The sequence below is a fragment of the Eretmochelys imbricata genome, chromosome 5 (genome assembly GCF_965152235.1).
Source record: "Eretmochelys imbricata isolate rEreImb1 chromosome 5, rEreImb1.hap1, whole genome shotgun sequence".
Classification (NCBI taxonomy): Eukaryota; Metazoa; Chordata; order Testudines; family Cheloniidae; genus Eretmochelys; species Eretmochelys imbricata.
The window spans coordinates 16,172,227-16,193,503 of record NC_135576.1 but is presented as its reverse complement, the minus strand read 5'-3'; the positions used below and the strand labels follow the sequence as shown (position 1 = coordinate 16,193,503).

The following is a 21,277-nucleotide window of genomic DNA, read 5'->3' as shown; positions in this document are numbered from 1 at the left end:
CTGCCCCCACGGAGGATGTGCTAAGCAGCATTCTATTTTGTACTTGCGTAGCAATTTTCGTCTTCAAAGCACTTTATAAACACTAATCCCCACAACGCCCTCAGGAGGGTAGGCGAGATCAACATGCCTCTGAAAAAAGCATTCACTCTCAGAATTTCAGCTTGTGTTTTCTGTATAATAGAGAGGTGGTGACTTTTTTCTCTTACTCTGGTTGTCAGATTTGCTGTCCCTACACTCCTTCAGAAGGGAAGGAGTTGTCTATATACCAGAACACTGTTTTGTGCTCAGTTTTCCTCAGATTGGAGGATGCCAGCAATTGTAAACTAGGTGATCGTACTAGAGAATAAATCTCAGGATAAGTAGTAGTGTTCTTGTTGCTAAAACACAGCAGGAAGTCAAAAATATGTCTTCTATTGCCCACTCTGCCATGGACTTCCTGTGGATAAGTGTGTCTCTCTGTTTGCCTGTAAAAAGCAAAGGGGACTTTAAAAGCAGAGGTAATACTTACCTACGATACAGGTGTTGTGTGGGTTAATACATGAATGTTATCAAGCTGTTTGGGCAGGAGGCTCTAGGTAAATGCACAGTATTTGTCATTCTTGTGATCACATTGGTAAATATTTCTGCTTTTTGACAATTGCATCACAAAGTATTAACTTGTGAATTGACAGAACCTGTTTCATAATTTGTTCAGAATTATCATGATTTTGGAACTCTTACAGTTTATCATGAACATAATTTTTTGCAGGTGGGATGGCATTATTGCATTTGGTGCCTTTTCAGCATTTAGTTCATTTGCCAAAAGTGTGTTTTGATATAATTGGTCAAATGCTAAAACAAGTATGGATTTTAAAAAGTTTGCAGAGGGAGGTTTAGAAGCAAAATGCACATTTAAAAAACCGCTAGCAGCATGATTGCTCTAGGTTCTAATTATTCCACTCAAATGCATGTAAATGATTCATGGCTTCGGAGTCTCTTCAAGAAGAAACATTACTAATCATCATTAAACAAAGACATTCGCTCCATAATGAAGCATTGTTTTTATTCATCTTGACAAATGTGGGAAACGTTTTATTGATGCAAAGGGGCTGTTAGCTTAAAATGGGAATGTGTATAAATAAACACATACGCATACCTGTATGCTGCTGTTTGGACTATGTTCTCTTTAAAAGTTTTGTTGTACTTAACAATTTCTCTTCCCTCATCACGGCCACTTATTATAGCCAATGGTTATGAATGAGTGGGTTGCTATTGTAAGCATCCTGGCTTCAGTGCCATCTAGGAATCCAATAACTAGAGCTGGCTAGAGTCCTAGAGCACTCTGGTACAATCATGGTGCAAAGTGCATTAAGCATGCACTTGATTAAATGGTATTGTCGGAAAAAGCATTGCTTTGTGGATTTCCCATGTGCCGTTGCAATGACCTTCGCCTCTGTTTGCTAGAAACTGGGAATGGGTGACAAGGGATGGATCACCTGATGATTGCCCTGTTTTGTTCATTCCCTTTGAAGCAGCTGGCATTGGCTGCTGTCAGAGGATGGGATGCTGGGCTAGATGGACCATTGGTCTGACCCAGTATGGTGGTTCTGTGTTCTTAAGTAACATAGGGAAGCATATCACTTGTGTCCCTGCTACCGTTTCTTCCATACCCTCCTGCAATGAAGTCTCTTAATCTATCTGATGGCCAGTTTTAGCTGTGTGGCATCCCCAGCCCAGGCTTTGTGGGTTGTACTTAAGTACAGATAATGGTACTAAGCACGTCTCCTCTTCAAAACGCTTTATCTACTCCTGCTGCTTCTTTACAAATGCAGTATTAGGGCTACTGTATCCCCGCAACATCCTTGTGTGATAGGGGAGGCATTATCTTTTTAATGCTGTCTGTCTGTCTGTCTGACTGAGAGAGAGAGCGAGCGAGCGGTGAGTGACTTGCTCAAGGCCACCCAGGAGAGGCGCTGTCGGTGCTGACACTGGCATTCATTAATCCGAGTTCAGCCTTCTCAATTAAGCCTCTCTGTGCCTTGGATAGGTATTGTTCTGTACCTGGGGTGAAATTTATTCCTGTGCTGAGGGTTGGCACGGGTGAATTTTTATCAGCAGAGAGTACGTGGTGATGGGGGCAGAATCAAGACCTCATTGGCAAGTCTGCATTTCCGGTGCTGAGCAGCTATGCTTAAAGCTGATCCTTTCAATGAAGGTTGTATAGGCGATCTCGGGTGGCCCCCTGAATAACGTTAAATGAATCTGTTTTTAATGAATCCCAAGATTCTTCAGTGTCTTTATTTATTTATTTATTTTTACCTCAGTCACTGTAAAGTTGAAGGAGAAAAATCATACTGAGATGATTAGGTTCAGGAGAACTTGGGTTCAGGATATTTGTGCGCTCTTTTGTCTTTGCTTTCTTCAAGTTGGAGGCCAAGAGGATAATATCACATTTCCTATAATGATGGCACAGCTAAAGAGGGTGCCCTGTATTTGTAATCTCATTCCGGCTATCATAAATAGCATGGCTTAGCGGTAGTGGCAAAGCAGTGGGTTTGTTTGGGCCTGTGTCTGTTAGTGCAGGAGTTGACTGAACTGATCTAGTGGCTGTATATTAAACTGCAGCTTTTTCTCTATATAAAGTTAGCCGTCCAGACATTCGTAACAGATGGAATGATGGCCCGCTTGCTTGACTTCCCAGCCTAATAGTCTGTCTTATCAAGACATGATTGGTAGGTTTGAGCTAGCCCCAGAATGCAAACTATGAAGCTATGCTAATGAGATAGTAGGTAAGCTGAAAATTACCAGGAAGACAGTGAGTGGAGCTGAACAGTGTCTTGTTGATGAATCATGACATGAGAGGGGATGGAATGAGAGCACCAATCTTTGTCCCAGGCAGATCTTTTCAGTACTCAAACTTTTCCCTAGCTGGGTTTTTTACTAAATGTAACCTGATCTTTTTTTTTAACTTTGCGTTTTTTTCCATCACATTAAACCCATGATTGAGTTTGTAGACGTTGGACCGAATTGAGATGGAAACCTCACTGAAAAACGTTTCTCTTCTCTAACTAGCCAAGTTGAGTTATTTAACTCATAGCAGTTAACAGAGCATGGCATATAGAAGTGTGAACATTGTTGTGTTCTTTCAGAATTCTTTGATTTTTATTATAGAATTTGAGTTGGCTGGTCAAAGCCAAGGCACAAATGATATGCTGAACCTCCTCCTCATGTCCAAGTATACCAGTGAATCAAAATGTTTAAACATACTTGATTTAGTTGTTTAATACTGGCATGAATGGTAATTCTGCAGTTCAAAGTCCATCTCCTAATCAACAGTGTACTAGCCTTTTCTCTTTTCAATTAGGAGAACTCCTCCCTCCTTTACAGCATTATTCATAACATAAGAAATTAATGCAATCATGGTACAGTTAGTCAGGCTGGTTTTGTATTGACTAATTTGGATGTATGTTCCCCATGCTAACTCCCCCACGAAATCTGCTCGTGTTCTGGGAGTTTAAAAGTTCACGGAAGGAATTTGCTGTGCCAAAGTGAAGAAGTCTGACTTGGCGCGAGGCAGCCGACAGAGCTTGGGAGCCAGGGGGAGGTGGGAGCCTTGCAGAGCAGAGGGACCCTGCAGGCCTGTGAGGGAAAGGATAGGCCTGCAGGGTCCCTTCCATGTAAGCCTTTCACATGCTGTGGTGACTAGGAAAACTTGGCTGGGACCCTTTGACATTTCTTTCAAGGATTGTTCTGCCTCATGGTGTATTTAACGCTGCTTGTGAGCAGAACTAAATTGGAAGTGGCCAATGATGCTGGGACTCCTTTGTGTGTCCACGTGTTGGTGAAATGCCTGTATGTTGCCGTAGGCTACAGGTTGGAAGGGATCTCTACTGATTCACCTTGTCTTTCCTCAACACTGTTGTGGTGCGATTTGCTTTTTTGTTCATCACTAAACCAACCCAGATAGATGTGACCTGACCTTGAGTCTCCAGCCTCCTTAGGCAGGTTGTTCCATTGCTTATCTGTTTTAATAGTGTTTCTTAACTCTTGTCTGAAATCTTCCTTGTTACAGCTGAAACCGTAATGCTACTTGTTCTGTCCTCGATGAATAATGATTCCTGTCTTCTTGCAATATCCTGTGGGGCTTTGAACACTCTTGTCTTGTTTTTCTCAGTCATCTTTTCCCCAGAGTGAATTCATCCAGATCTCTACGTATCTTTTTGCTTGGCTCATTTGCCAACCCCCTTCTGAAGTCTCTCCATTTGCCTTTTGTCTCTTCCTTTCTTTTCTGTCTCTCTTTAAAATTTATCATACCTCCAAATATAATACAGCATTTCCTGGAAAGGCCTAACCAGCACTGAGTAGAAGAGAATATTTTTCTTTGTTTTATGTGTCATACTCCTATTAACACAATTCAATCGTCTGCCCATTTTTGTGACTTCATTGTTGACTCATTCAATTTATCTTCTGCTATTTCTCCCAGACCCTATCCTGTGGCATTGCTGCCTATTCAGTAACCCCTTACTCAGCAGTATTATTATGCATTTTGATCATTACCGCTTTCAGTGCACCCTCATTTAGTCTTTTTTATTGCTATCAGCCTGTTTTTTTCCAGATCTTGTTCTATTTTTATTAATATTCACCAGAGTCTTTGGAGATCCCTCCCAGTAAATCTCTTCCTCCTCCCCCCTCCTTCATGTTAAATATTCTCTGGTCCCAATTCATCCTTGATGTTAACCCCATTGATTTCAAAAGCATTGCACTTGCTTATTCCAAAACTGAATGTCCAGTCCATTCTGTATCCACCTTCATGTTAAGCCACAGTTCTCTAGCTTGCCTGTAAGTTTGCATGTACAGCTACGTCAAATGCATGGGTAAAGTCAAGATGATCTTGATACTCACTGAATTTCCTTTATCCAATAAATTTGTCACTATTGTTTGCCACAACTAGTCTTTGATAAACTAGTTGCATATGAGTTACTATTTATTGCTGCTTTTTCCTCTAAAATCTCACTAATAATCAGCTTTATTTATTTGTCTAGAAATTTACTGTGCATTCAGTTTAACTTGATTGGTCTGGGACTCTCTGCATCTCCTTTTTCCTCTCCTTTTTTAAAAAGAGGCACTTGGTTCCAGTCCTTTCTTGCCCTCCATGAGTTCTCAGTGGTTCGGATACTGCTACTGCCAGTGGTTTCTGCAATTCAGTGTGACTTCTGTTAGGCAGTGGTGATTTCAGTACATTCAAGGTATTCTTCAACTTGTCTCTCCTCTGGTAATTTGGCCTTATGACTTCTGGCCCAGCTTGTTAACTTGTATGTTAACCTCCTGTTAGTGATCTCCCTTTTAGAAAAGACCAAACCCCAGCAACTATTAATCATTTTCGCCTTATTTGCTTGCTGCCTCTTATAGCTTTTCTCTCTGTAGCGGATGTTACACTTTCTTCGCTTCTGATGAGCTTGTAAAACTCCCCCACTTGCAGCTGTTGCAAACAGTAGCCCTTCATAGGGCACCTCTGCCAAACTGTCTTTACCGTTCCTCTCCCTGCTTGCCCTGCTTCTCCTTTTTGAAATAGGAACACCCTTTATGACTCCAAAATTGAGTAACTGTTAGCATAGGTGTGTGACGGGATCCCCAGGCTCATAGGTGCCGACTCCATGGGTGCTCCAGCCCCACAGAAAAAAATTTGCAGGTGTTTAGCACCCACCAGCAGCCACACGCTTGCTCTCTCCCCCCAGCACCTCCCACCAAAAGTGGCTCAGCAGTTCCACGGCGTGCAGGAGACGCTGGGAGGGAGAGGGCGTAAAGAGTTGGGGAAGAGGCGGAGCAGGGGCAGAAAGAGGCGAGGAGGGGGTGGGGCAATGGGGAAAGATGTGGAGTGGGGGTAGGAAGAGATGGGGCAGGGGTGGGAGCTTGGGGGAAGGGGTGGAGTGGGGGTGAGGCCTGGGGCTGGGCAACCTGGAACTAACCAGGGGTCCAACCTGGAACTAACAATATACATATTTGGACAGAACAATGGGTTTCATCTGATATTTTACATGGCATTCTTTGTCTGAAATATATCATAATTGTATGACAGAGTGAATATGGGGGTTCCAGGGTGCCGCTTTGAGGTGCGGAATGCCACAGGGTGTTCTGCAGATTTACATACACAAGGGCCCATATGGCTCACTGTTAGCACAGCAGATACGGCACATGGTTGTCACAATAGTATCTAACTGAATAAGCCATGCTGAGATGAGTTTGCAAGAGCAAGTTGGTCTTCCTTACCAGGTAGACAAAAAGACACTGCATGCTCTGTACTGATGAACATGGTGTATCAAATACTTCATTTGCAAGGATTGGGACAGCTGCTGTGCCTAGGGTATTCTTACAACCTTACGCTTGCTTAGCCCCACATAGAACATTGCATTCGTACGCATACATTGTGCCAATTAAAAAAAAATCAATAAACAGAGTGCCCCTCGCTGCATTACTGAGACACTTGTTCACAGTACAAATGGAAATAACAGTAAATTACACACAACTGCTTGTCCGTGGGGAGCTTGAAAATCAACTGTCAATTGTCAGAGGGTGCTACTCCTGGAGGTTTAACCCCAGGAATGTACTAGTCTAAAAAGGTAAATTGAAATGACTGAGATTTTCATCTCTGCTGAACTCTGCAATGCCTGTCTCCCCCCAGGTTTTCTGATGTGTGCAGAAAAAATAGATTTTTTGGGGGGTAAAGATTAGGCAAATAAAGCAATTTAAGGCTTGAATTCAAGAGCTGTTTTTCTTTGCATGCTGCATGAACAGGACTTGCTCCCTGCCCCTTCTCCTAACTCGACATCACTGTCAGTTGTGCCACCTGTGACAATATCCGTATTGTTCACACCTGTATCGATCACACAGGCAATGTGGAAGTCTCTAAACTTTTGAGGTATGCCTGAGAAAAGTGTATGCCGTGCAGCCTCCCAGCGGATCTACGGCGTCATGATAAGACATTGCCAGTGATATTTTTATGTATATTTAAACAGCATTTTGCTCTTTCATACTCTTTCTGTTTACTCCAACGAATTTTAACAGGGGGCCAAAGGACACGTCCCTATTTCCCCACAAAAATATGCTGATGCTTGTTCCTGCAGCCAAAAGGGGACTTTTCAAAGGCTGTCCCTTAAAGAGCAGGTTTCATCTGTTTTTGTAATAACAAAACCTTACTGATATTGTTAGTTTTGTTACGAAACAAGATCACATTGGCTAGCTAGGTCTACACTAGCATAGGTTTGTTGACATAGCTTTGTGTTAGTTTTGCTAGGATTTTACTCACAGGGATAAATGCATTTAGTGACACACATTGATGTATAAAGCCTGTATTCTGGGCTTTCCTAAACCAGCTCCTGTTACAAGAGCTGGGAGAATACAAGAATGGACCACGCTATAGTGGGAATTCCTAGCGGCACTGTGACTGACTCAGCCATAACTTCTCTGAGGGCAAGTCTACACTGCAGCGTAAGCCCATGCTTGCGCCCAGGCTCAAGCATACCCCCTCGTCCTTGTGTCTACGCTGCAAATGCACTAGCCCAGGTATCGGACCCAGGTTCCTAGGGCTCTGCAGTGCTGGAGGATCTGAGCCCTATTGCTTTTCAGTGTAGACACAGCCCTTCTTGACTTGGGCCCAAAGTTGCCTGGAAGTATCCCACAATTCCACGGGACAACTTCCTTAGTCCTCTCTGTCCAAGCAATCTACAATCCACTCTATTGGAAACGAAAGCCATCCCTCCTTTGCAAACAGCAGCAGATCATGTCAGCATTAACCCATTCTGTTCTGAGTGCCGATCTGCACACATTCTGGCAGAGAACCTCCTGGGTTTGCAATGGAGAGGGAAGCAATCAAGCCTTTTACAAAGTGAGCTGTTCCTGATAACAAGCATGGTGGGCAGAGCCCTGGGTTCGAGCACTGGTTAGAAAAGACTTAACATAAGGATAAAATACAATGCTCAAGCTCAGGGTTCCCTTACAGAGGTTGGCTGTCTCAAGTCCCACTAACCCTGATCTTACATTGCAGTGTAGATGAACACGTTGAGTTCTGTGCCAGAGAAGGGGCTGGAAAAGGAGGAAATGGGCATTCATAGAATATCAGGGTTGGAAGAGACCTCAGGAGGTCATCTAGTCCAATTCCCTGCTCAAAGCAGGAGCAATCCCCAACTAAATCATCCCAGACAGGGCTTTGTCAAGCCTTTCTGTACTGCTGGAGGTGGGAAGGGATAGAATCATGGGCTTGAATTTACCCCTCCCTTCTCCTAGAGGTTCTAGACTCTCCTGGTTCTTGCAGTCAGGGAATACTAAATCTACAGATGCAGCTTAGAAGGGTGGGGATGAAGGATCCTTGTTAGGACAACATGGCTTTAAACATTTATCTTGTTTAGAGTGATTGTCTCCATTCCTGTCAGCTATAGAGATCTTGGGGGGTGGCTCGGCTAGTTTCTATTAGATTACAGAGGCCAGAAAGTTCTGGCTTCATACATTTTATTAAAGAAAATGTCCTGAGTTGAAAATTGTCAACAATGCTTTCATTGTTCTCTGATTATAATCAAAAGCCTGGTTTTAGAGCTGAGCTGCCATTGAGTCAGTTTATCGCAGCAGGGGGAGATCCTTGAGGCCAGAGTTTTTACACGCTACTACCAGGACTGGTCTCAGAGTGAAAACCAAGGAAAGCTTTAGTTAGAACTTACACTTTTAAAATTGTATATAAAATAAATATTCAGGAAGTGTCAAAACTCTCTCTAGTTTTCTCAGTATTAGGGTTTCCTCAGAAGGCATATCCAATGCTTAATGGAGTTGCCATCAGAGGAAATTATGTAGGTTTATAGCTTGAACTCTGTGTCCTCCTTTTTAGAGAAACCCTGGAGGTGCATTAGAATTGATGAGCTGAATTTTCTCTATATTGCAGCAGATTAAAGAGTGTTAAACTAACGGGGAACATATTTCTTTAATGCAGAGTAGAGTAATCTGCAGCTATCCGTTTAGAACAAGCAGCTGAGTGTGAGGGATCCTTTCCTCGCTTGTTAAACTTCCTTAAACCCTGGATTTTACGGTAGAACCTCCGAGTTACAAACATCAGAGTTATGAACCAGTCAACCACACACCCAGGCAGCAGCAGAGACTCCTCCCCCCAAAAAGCAAATGCAGTTCAGTGCTGTACTAAACATACACTACTGAGAAAAAGGGAAAGCAGCATTTTTTTCTGCATGCTAAAGTTTCAAGGCTGTATAAGTCAGTGTTGAGTATTAAACTTTTGAAAAAAACAACCCTAATCTTTTGTTCAGAATTTCAGAGTTCTGAACAACCTCCATTCCCGACGTGTTCGTAACTCGGAGGTTCTGTTGTACTTTCTTCACCACAACATTTGGACACTGAAATCTTTTAGCATTTTTCTGCTGTTATGTCTATAGAAATTTAGATCACTGGACAGGTGGATATAAAAATGAATGGAGAAAATGTGTTACTTTCATTCTTCCTTTGGCCTGTTGTCTAAATAATTATAGTACGGTGTACTATTCATATGAGGATATCAGAGTGCTTTGATTTGGGTAATGATGCAAACAGTAAGCCTTCCCACCCACCTGACATACATACCTGTAAATATTGTTATCTTCATAATACAGATGGGGAAACTGAGGCATACAGATTGACTTGCCCATAGCTCTGTCAGAACTGTAAATGGAAACCAGTAGTCCTAGCTCCCAGTCAAGCGCTATAACTACTAAACCAGATCTACCTCCTTCTGGTCACCAAAGTGCACTGTCCAGGTGGGGAAGAATGGATCTTAGACTACAGTATATGTGGTGTATTTTCAGCAACAAGAATGAACTGGAGTATGACTCATGGTAATAATCAGGGAAGTTGTGTTCCAGTTTGTTTACACCACTTCAGAAATGGAATTCTTGCTATCTTTGACTCTGCATTGGAGAAATGAGGGCTTGCATAGTTATGGGAAATTTTATTTGTGCTACTTTGGTGTGTAGGATTTTGTGTGTGTGTGAGAGAGAAAAGGGAAATTACACTGAAATGTGTTTATAGCAATTGTGCATTAGTATTAGCTAAAAAGGCTTTTTATTTTTTTTTTCAACGTCAGTTTAGAACTGGAGGGGGATGGCTTAGTGGATTTAATTGTCTGGCTTCAAGTCTCTAGACTCCTCCTTCCAAGGCTGACTCAACTGTTCATCCTTCCAGGTAGGTAGGTAGGTAGATAGAGAGACCTTAAAGGGACACACCAGATTAAATCTTGGCAAACAATTTAGATTTTCTAAAAAGAAATGACCTGACTTTTCACAAGTGCTGTAGCTCCCAACAAATGCTTCTAGAAGACTGAAGGCCAATAGATGCGTTTCTATAAGGGTGTGTTTTTTTTTTTGTTTTTTTTTTTAACACAACCCAATGGAGCTGTTGTTGAGGACATACATACGCTACTGAAGTGTTTGAGTGTAAATCTGCAGAAATGAGAACCGGAAAGTGACTTCACCAATTCTCATTGTCCTTGAAAATGCAGAAAAATAAACAAATGGCATAAAATACTGAAAAATAAAATGGATTTTTAGAATGCTCCCTTTTAATAAACAAAATAGCCATTAGTGTAATGTAGATAGACTTTATTGACCATATATGGGCCAAGTACTTTAAAGGAATAGTGGGTAGGTGCTCTGAATTTTCTGAAAATGGGGCCCGTGTAAGCTTTGGCACCTAAAATTGAGGCACCCACAATTACTAGCAACTTCAGCAAAGACAACCAAACAAAAAAACCCCACAACCAATAACAAACAAACAAAAAGGAACTCTGGCCTTGATTTGGAAGCTGATAGTTTTCCTTTGAAACCTAGGTCCTATTTGCTCTGGATGGATGGATTTCAAAAACACCGTGGTATTTTCTCAGAGTACGTATTTGTACTCCTTGTTGTTTGGCGGGGTGTGTGCCAGTGGTCTGTGTGCACGCGAAGAGCTATAAATGTGACTGTTTAATTATAAAAATTTTGGGAAAAATAAAGGATTCAGTTTCTACTTAATTGAAAGGAAAGCAACCAAATGAAATTCTGTGGGTTCAAGTTGTGACTGTTGTGCCTTATCGCGGAGAATCGCCCATTCAAGATGTCTGTACAGATCCCAGAGTTTCTGGCTTTTGGCCAACCTTTCAGAAGAAGAAACATAATTTTGCAGACTTCTAGGTGTTTCATAACTTTTAGAACATTTAAGCAAATGCACAGATTCTTTTATTCTTGTGACTTCTCCCAAGTTCTGTGAGCCTGGGGCTGCAAGAGGTTTACCTTCCACTTGAGCTCTTCCGTATCCCTCAGACAATTGTTCTGATCCATTTCTCAATCATACACAGGTCATCAGATGTCCATGTTTATCCAAGGAAGAGAGAGCAGCATGGAAGACAGAATAAACTTTTAACCCTGCAGAGGATGTCATTGTTTATGTGATACAGAAACAGGGCCGGTAGGAAGTTGGGAGTTCAGAATTGGTTACCTGTGTTGTGCCCCACTTAAGCAGTATATAAAAAGATCTTAGAACTCTAAGAGGGCATTTATTAAACAGGATAAAGTGAAACTCTGGTTAAACAGAGCAAGCATTTATCTGCATCCTTTGGATTTACAGTCCTCTTTTCATAATGTACCATAGAAATTTACAGCTTAAACATAGATTAAAAAAAACTCTGCATTAATGGCTGCAGAACCAATGGCTATTGCCCCATGCTTCACTGAAATAATCATACCGATAGAAGAAGAATACAAAGAAGTTCCGTTAACCTTTGACATTAACCTTTCCCTGCACTGTAGTGATGATTGAACATATAAAGGAACTGGCTTTGGGGGTAGGGAACTTTTCACCTCTAGATCAGCGATTCTAGTTGCACCCCTGTCATTAGCAAGTAAAAAACTGTTACTATCCAATGGCTGTTTGATGATCTACCTGTGAGGAGGCCATTACCTGGTCCAGTTCCTACTGGAAACAAAAATTAAAAGACCATCACAACTAGCAACCTTGCTAGTAGAGATCATATCTGAGGGTTTGGTTTGGTTTGACCATTTTTCAAATGATCCCTCTCTTTATAATGGGCTGAGCCAAAATTTGAGATCCTAAACACCCATATTTGGGGTGTGTGGCTTGAACCTAGCTCTTCTGGCTAGCAGTTTAAGCAGATAAAAAGATTGATCTTGCCTATTCCCAATAAAGGCAATCCATCGGAAATAGAATAATAAAAGATTGGGGTTGGAAGAGACCTCACCTCAGGAGATCATCTAGTCCAATTCCCTGCTCAAAGCAGGACCAACCTGTGGTATTCTATACCTTGGGGGAGAGTGCTGTAATGCCCATATTCCTCATTTACATATAATTGTGGTCTTACCTCATAAGGCATGCTTTATATGTATCAGGGAAAAGGTTATGATCTGCTGAAAGTCATTTCTCTATCTATATACGTATATCAGTAATGCATATGAAGTTGAGAATTGTGTTGTATGTCACTCAAACATGCTGTAAGTTGCGGGAATCATCCAGATATTAGCTTCACAGAGGCAACAGCAAGGAAGGTAACCAACGCCCGGGCAGGGTGTCAAACAACCCATCACAGCCATTGTCCAGCAAGGGAGCTACAGTGCAATGACTCACCTGCATGAGGCCACACCAGGGGAATTGCTCAACCTCTCTTGGAGAAAGAAAAGGAGTACTTGTGGCACCTTAGAGACTAACAAATTTATTTGAGCATATGCTTGGAGAGACTCAATAATGCTTACCTGACTCTAAAGGGAAAGAGTGGGGGCAAGGCCATGCGGGAGGAAACGAAGACATTTGCCATGCTCTTCTTCTCTCTTCCACCTACATCTCCAGACACCACACCAAGTGACTGAAGCGCTGATCAAAGGGGAGAGCCTGGCTGAAGGGCAACCAGCCAGCCTGTGGTGAGAAGCATATAAGTTTGGAAGGGCAATGACAGTGTTAAGATCAGCTTAGAACGCATTTTGCTTTTCTTTCATTTGACCAAATCTGACTTAGATTTTAAGTGATTCTAAGTCAAAACATATCTTAATAATTAATAAATGTTTGTTTGTTCTACCTGAAGCAGTGCATTTGGTTTGAACCATGTCAGAGACTCCCCTTAGGATAACCAGCCTCGTACATGTCAATTTCTTTGTTAAATTGACAAACTCATATAAGCTTGCAGCGTCCAGGGGGCATAACTGGACACTGCAAGATGGAGGTTCCTAGGTTAGTGTCTGGGACCAGAGATATTGGCTAGTATCATTCAGTTGCAAGTAGCTGGGAGCAGCTTACATGCCAGAGGCTGTGCGTGAACAGCCCAGGAGTGGGGGTTCTCACAGCAGAGCAGGGTAAGGCTGGCTCCCAGAGTCAAAGATTGGAGTGACCTAGTAGATCACTGGTCTAGACAACACCAGAGAGGAACATCACACAACCCCAACTAAATCATCTCAGCCAGGGTTTTGTCAAGCTGGGCCTTAAAAACCTCTAAGGATGGAGATTCCACCACCTCCAAAGGTAACCCATTCCAGTGCTTCATCACCCTCCTAGTGAAATAGTCTTTCCTAATATCCAACCTAGACCTCCCCCACTGCAACTTGAGACCATTGCTTCTTGTTCTGTCATCTGCCACCACTGAGAACAGCCTCCATCCTCTTTGGAACCCCCCTGCAGGTAGTTGAAGGCTGCTATCAAATCTCCCCTCACTCTTCTCTTCTGCAGACTGACTAAGCCCAGTTCCCTCCGCCTCTCTTTGTAAGTCATGTGCCCCAGCCCCCCTAATAATTTTCATTGTCCTCTGCTGGACTCTCTACAATTTGTCCACATCCTTTCTGGGGCGGGGCGGCCCAAAACTGGACGTAATACTCCAGATGTGGCCTCACCAGTGCTGAAGAGAGGGGAATAATCACTTCCCTCGATCTAATGGTAATGCTCCTACTAATTCAGCCCAATATGCCGTTAGCCTTCTTGGCAACAAGGGCACACTGCTGACTCATGTCCAGCTTCTCATCCACTGTAATCTCCATGTCTTTTTCTGCAGAAGAATAATATTGAGAGGTATCAATGGGGGTGTGCAGATGGGAAAGCTTGCTCTGCCAGTGCCTGCCCTAGGTTGATGGTTCAGTGGTTAGGGCACTATATTAGGACATGGGTTCAATTCCCTACTCTGGCACAAACTTCATCTGTAACTTTGGGCAAATCACTGGGGGCATGTCTACACTTGGAGCTGGGTATGTAATTCCCAGTTTGAGGAGACATGCCGGTGCTAGCTCAGTCACCCAATAGAGTGTAGGGGTGGTGGTGGGAGGGGCTAGCCACCCCAAGTATATACCTGTCTGAGACACTAGGTGTATACTCGGGGTGACTTGTCACTCTGACTGTGCTCTATTTTGAGCACATTAGTTTGATCAGAGCTAGACGTGTATGTCTTCTCAAGCTAGGAATTTCAACCCCAGCTTCAAGTCAGGCATATATATTTTCAGAATGCTTTACCTATTATGGTCTGAATACAACCACACATTTATTTCCTTTCCCCCTCTCCCTTTTCTAATCCTTGAGCAGGTATTTTCCCCACCAAACTGTCCACAGTAATGCCTAGATCCTTTTTCCTCCCGACCACAGCTGTTGATTCCCTTATACCCTGTGGCATGGGTATTCTTTTCCTGTTTTAGGTGCAAAGAATTGTCTGCATTTCAAAGTAGTGTCTTTTCATCAAGAATCAGTCTTTGGGAAGGGGGGATGTACCATCTGATGTGTCAGACAAGTGATTGCTGCCACAGAGGAAAACAAAAATCAGTTCATTGGAAAATATTGACTGAATTTTAGAGAGAAGGCATTTTCTTTTGTAGAAACTATCACTTTGATCATTCTTGTGTAATCCAGAGTTTAACTAGAAAGATAAGAACCATTTGATCCAGGTGATCTCACAATTGTTTTTAGTACTGTAGCTAGTATTTCAAATAGAAAAAGGGCAGAAAACCTCAACAGGCCTGGAGAACCTAGCTGACTCATTCTGAACAGGAATGGGTCAGTAGTTAAGGCAAATCTTTGTGAAACTTCAGAAAAATGTGACCTGCGAAGCTGATTGTATTAGCAGCAAATGGTGTTTGCTCTGTCTTTTATCACACTGTAATCCACTGGGATCAGTATGTGTGGGTGAACAACAATACATTTAAACAGAAAAGACAGGAGAAATAGCAAACAGAACTCAAAATATTACCGAAATGGCTAATTCATAATCAAATCTGAATCCCATTGATATGGCCTGGATCCAGAGCTTGTGGAAAAATTCCTGAAAGAATAATTGATGGAATCCCCCATTAGGTGGGACATTTAAAACTAGACTAGACAAAACATTTAGAAAAAATACCAAAGGAAAAAATCTTTGTTGGTAAGGTGGTGCCTTCCATCTCTAACATCTGATTTAAAGTGTCAGAGTAGTAATATATATGTGTGTGTGAGAACTTTTTATCCTCAAAATATTTTAACTGCTATAAAATACATATATACACACACCCATTTAGTTGTTTATTTCTTTGACTTTTTAAGTGTACGGTCGTTAACCTGCTATTTTGCGATTACAAAATTCTCAGAAGAAGGCGGCAGCAGCAGCAGTGACCCAACTGTCTACAGTAGAAAAATGCTCAGTTCAGCCTGGAATATTGCAGGGAAAGGAGAGGAGTGGTGGTAATCCCTTGACAGATGCGGCCCACTGAAAAATATTTAAGTGGCAAGGATGTGCTCAGGATACAAATACAGAAAGTGTCCCTGCCCTGAGATTCTGATATGTCTTGCTGGTGGTCGTAGCCTTATAACTTGGATTTTACAAGTCGTGCTTAATTGGCTCTCAAAGACTGTGCTGGTGGTAATTTCCTTTTCTATGGCTTTAGACTTTTTGTCAAAGCTTCACTCTGTATAAGGCACGTTTTTTCATTTGAGGGGAGATGGGGAACTGTAACTGTATCAGAAAATCAAAACTTTGTGGGAGATAATACAACTTTTGTGCACCATCTTTCCTGCAAACTGTACCCCCAAATGCCTTATAATACCATAGAAGCATTGTAAAAATAACGAGGAAAGATTAAGAGGAATAGGTGAGAAGATGCGTTCAGCTGTGATCTGAGAAGGGATGAAGAGTCCCTGAGGCAGAGAAATACAGAGATCTTGGCACATGGCAAGAGGAAAAGGCTCTTGCCCCATCAGTGGCAGGACAGAAGAGGCCAGTGCTGGATCAGGAGCAAGAACAAGGAAAAGAGAAGGGTTAAAAGAGATCGAACGTGAGTCTCTGCTGCCTTGTGAAGTCATTGACACCTGTACAAAGCAAGTGTAGAATGCAGCCAGATCTGAATGGTGGCATTCCACCTCCACTTCGCATTGGTACAGAACTATGCAAGCTGCATGGCAGCGGGGAAGCAGTCTGTGAGCTAAACAGCATAGTCCAGATGCTGCCAAAGAGCTGGTAAAGAATTTAGATAGCACACTTTATTGATCAATGATTCTTTTATTTTTCCACAGTCCAATAGGTGCCCCAACTATTGCTATAATCCTGATGAACTTAAGTCCATATTAGCAGGAGCTTTTCTTGTAGGGAAAGGAAAGCTGTTGGGTTCTCCCTCCCACCTACTTCTGGTTGTGAAGTACTCAACTGTCTCCTGTCCTTGATGAGGGCTGTGCCCAGAACAGAAGGTACACCCATTAATAGCTAAGAACTTAGCATCATAAAATATATGGCCTAGGATCATATTAGAGATTGTTTGTTTGCAAAATGAGTACAGTAAAATATGCAGTGGAAGAAAAGGTGCACCATGTCTTACGTGACAGTCGTCATGGGTGCAACAAGATATTTAGAATGGCATGGGGATTGTCAGCTGCATTCATCCTCTTACGTTAAATTATTGTTTATCCTTGATCAGGCTGTTTGAACATGATTTTTACATCATCTGTATATGTTCCACTGAGCTGATGTGGCCTGATTTTCCTGACCCAGTATCAGGACTGATCTGCGACTGCTAGTAGTAAATATCTCCAAAGGTCAGCGATGGGACATTAGATGGGGAAGGCTCTGAGTTACTACAGAGAATTCTTTCCCAGATGGCTGGTGCATCTTGCCCACGTGCTCAAGGTCTAACTGATCACCATATTTGGGGTTGGGAAGGAATTTTCCCCTGGGTCAGATTGGCAGAGACCTAGGGTTTTTTCGCCTTCCGCTGCAGCATGGAGCCATGGGTCACTTGCAGGTTTAAACTAGAGTTAATGGTGGATTCTCTGTAACTTGAAGTCTTTTTAAATCGTGATTTGAGCACTTCAGTAACTCAGCCAGAGGTTAGGGGTCTATTACAGGAGTAGAAGGGTGAGGTTCAGTGGCCTGCAATGTGCAGACATCAGACTAGATCATGATTGTCCCCTTCTGGCCTTAGTCTATGCGTCATTCTTGTCTGTCTTTACTTTGTGAATTTATTGGCAGAGGGAGATACTTTTCCATTAGGAAGGAAAAAATCCAGGAGAAGCAGTGCAGATTGATGTATTATGTATGTGACCTCTTTCTTTCATTTCTTCTCCCTCACCCAGCAAGGGATAATCTGTTCATCTGCACTTTGGGGCAAATTCCAGAGCCTTTTGCTTTCTGTCTTTCCCTTTTGCATATGAGAATACACTTCTTTCTTTCCACATATAGGTGGTGGTCCTATTGATTTCATGCTGTATGTGGAAAATTACTTTCCACAGGAAACCCAGCAAATAGTTCTTTAGCAAGATTAGCAAAACAACCCTCACGGATCTTTTCACCAGTTTAACTGCAGTGCTTCCCTTTTTAGCGGCCTTAAATCACTTCCTTAATCTGCTCCGGGGGTACAACTGTTATGGCCTTCAACTGAACAGTGCTGCTTGTCATATTGGGTACCTCTTCTCTGTGCCTGGAGCTAGCAATAGTTACCAGTTCCTTTTATTAGGTGTTTAATGTGGTACTGCTGTTACTTTGTGGCCTCCTCTCAAGTCAGTGCTTCCTATAGCTTATTTCACAGTGCATCATACTAGGGAGTACAGAAGTGAGAGGTCAATATGTTGTCTAATAGAGCCTCACCCTGTCCTTGTGAGCCATTCATACTTACAGGACGGCTTGGTGTTAACTCAGCAAGAAGTCTGGAGAGCAGACAGCTATGCACTAGCAATTCATAATCTAGCTATGTGACCTGTTCCGTCCTTGGGAACGCATTGGGACAGATTCTCTCTGAACTGTTTGCTGCTTGGGTGAGATCACTCCTATATTTCCAAGCACTGTACTTCACCCTGCTTAATTAACTGTCCCATAAATGGAGACCATGGAGCTGTCACCTGGAATCCACACTGGCTAATGTTCTTTATGCAATCTGATCAAGCTGCCCAGGTAGCTGGATAAAGAGTATTTTGGGATTCCTCTCTCGAAAGTATAGTGGTGTCTGGTAGTAGCCGCTAGAGTTAGTTGCAAAATAGTTTCCATTACAGCCTCTCTGTTTTCCGGGGCTCACTCTTTCTGAAAGTTGCTTTTTGTGCTGAAATTTTCTATGCTTGGTCTCTGTTCAAAGATATTTTTTATCAAATTCCATCCAGCTTCTCTGAATTCAGGAAAAGTAAAGAATATGCCCTTTTACCAGGAAAGTGGTGAGACCTACTAATGTATAGTAATATTGCTTGTGGCACCTTAGAGACTAACGAATTTATTAGTTAGTCTCTAAGGTGTCACAAGTCTTCCTTTTCTTTTTGCGGATACAGACTAACACGGCTGCTATTCTGAAACCAGTAATATTGCTGTAATGTTATGTAATCGTGGATGAAAGGATTGTGTCCCAGATTCTGATCCTGGTTACGCTGGTGTAAATTTGGAGTAAGAATCTTCTCCCAAAGGGAAATGCATGCACACGAAGGGGATGTAGTTAAAGCCATGTATGCAAATATTACTTAGGCATTGCCTGATGGCTGAATGCTTGACTAAGTTACCTGAACGTTGCATTAACGTAGGGTGGGTTGTTTGGTTGGTTTTTGTATTTTGCATTGAATAGAAATTTAGCCTGAAAGTCAGGTGAGGGTATTTGCTGTTTACTATGTAGTAAATTTAATGTTCTACAAAATCTTTGGCATGTAATGTGCCCATGGCTTCCCGAAATAGCATGGATGTTTCTAGGCTTATGATGCTGAAATCCTGGCCCCATTGTTGACATCCAATGGCAAAACTCCCAGTGGGGCCAGGATTTCACCTGATTCTATCAGTCTTATGTGAGCTGAGTAGCTACGGTTGCCAACTTTTTAATGTCACTAATCCAAACACCCTCCCCACCCCCTGCCTCGTCCCTTCACCAAGGCCCCACCCCCCACGCACTCCATTCCCTCTTCCTCTGTTGCTCACAGTCCCCCACCCTCACTCGCTCTCACTGGGCTGGTGCAGGAGTGGGCTCTGAGCTGGGGCAGGGCTGCAGGAAGGTGCGGGGGTGTGGGCTCTGGGGTGGGGCCAGGGATGAGGGGTTTGGGGTGTAGGCAGGGACTCCAGGCTGGAGCTGAGGGGTTTGGAGTGCAGGAGCGGGCTCAAGGCTGGGGCAGGTGGTGGAGTGTGGGAGGGGGTGCGGGCTCCAGCTGGGGGTGTGGGTTGTGGGGTGGGGCCAGGGATGATGGGTTTGGGTAGAAGAGGGGGCCCAGGGCTGGGACAGGGGGTTGAGTTGCGGGAGGGGTTGAGTGGGGTGTGGGCTCTGGGAAGGAGTTTGGGTGTGGGAGGGGGCTCAGGGCTAGGGCTGGGGCAGGGGGTTGGGGTACAGGAGGAGGGGTGGGGTGCGTGATCCAGAAAGAGGTTCCAACCTGGGGCAGGTGCAGGTGGAGTTCTGGGCTCCAGTGGGGTGACTCTTACCTTCTTCGGCTCCCACCTCCGTCGACTCCCACCTGGTAGTACAGCGGGCCTAAGGCAGGCTCCCTGCCCTGGCCCTGCACAGCTCCCAGAAATGGCTGGCATGTCCGGCTCCTAGGCGCATGAGCAGCCAGGCGGCTCTGCGCAGTGTGCACTGCCATGCCACCCCTGCAGTTCTCATTGGCCGTGGTTCCTGGCCAATGGGAACTGTGGAGCCGGCGCCTGTGGGTGCGGGCAGCAAGTGGAGCCTCCCTGATTGCCCCTGCTCCTATGGGCCACAGGGACATGCTGGCCACTTCCGGAAGCTGAACAGAATCAGGGCAGGCAGGGAGCCTGCCGTAGCTCCACTGTACCACCAACCAGACTTTTAATGGCGTGGGCAGCGGTGCTGACTGGAGCCGCCAGGGTCCCTTTTCAACTGGGCATTACAGTAAAAAATTAGACGCCTGGCAACCCTATGAGTAGCACTTCATTCCATGAACAGTCGTGTTAATTTTTGAGATCATAGTAAGGGTGGCAGGATTAGACCCTCTCCTTGAAATGAAGGAATCCTTCAGACGCTGGGCTTGCAGTGTCATGTGATGTCTTCTCTCTGCCGTTTGATTTAAATAGTAGTGACTGTTACCAGTTTGATATCAGAGTATGACCTTTTCCCGGGCACTATATCCTGCACTGGCAGTGGAGTGGACTAGATCTTCTAACAGGTCTCTTCCATTTATATTTTCTGTTATTTATACACCTTTTATAATGGTGGTAAAATTTCCTTCTGCTGCTCTAGAGCTGGTGACACTCAATCCCTGCTGGTGCGAGGGATGGAGGGTAGGGAGGCTGTGGTCCTGACAGGGCAGAGCAGAGAGCCCCAGCCAGGACTCTTCTGCTGTTCCTGCAGGGATCAAGTTTCACCAGCCCTGTGTCAGCCCTCCACAGCCATGCTGTCACAGACGCGCTCCTTCCCCACAGTGACAGTGGGGCTGCAAGGGGCACTGCGGGAGCCATTCAGAAGCAGGGTGGCCTCACCTGCCTCTGAAGGCTTCTCCTCCTCCTCTTCCTCTTCACAGTTCCAGACAGGGATCTCTGCTCTCTTATCCAAACCCTTTCCTTGTCCCTCTGCAGCACATATCTCATGCTGAGGGACAAGGGGGCTGATTCAGATAATGCAGAGGCTCGGATAGTAGGGTTTTGAATCAACAGGAGTCTACAACATAATGTTTAATCCCTTTTTTTTAAGGTACTAAGTTGTATCTCAGTAGTGTCCTACAGCAGTGAGTTCCACTATTAAAGGGCATATTAACGTACTTGCTGTGGGTCCAGTTCTCTGTTGGTTGGAATGCTGAGATGAAACATCAGTTTCTGTTTTTAAAAGGAATGAAGGGTGGGAGAGACCAAGAGCACAATAGTCTGTGGCTGATATCCAGCAAAATC

General features: G+C 43.7%; 1 protein-coding gene across 1 annotated transcript in view; it reads left to right on the top strand.

Moving 5' to 3' along the window:
* The window catches only part of MYO5B (myosin VB), a 244,499-nt gene that overhangs the window by 39,194 nt on the left and 184,028 nt on the right, over positions 1-21,277 (top strand). The window lies entirely within an intron of this gene.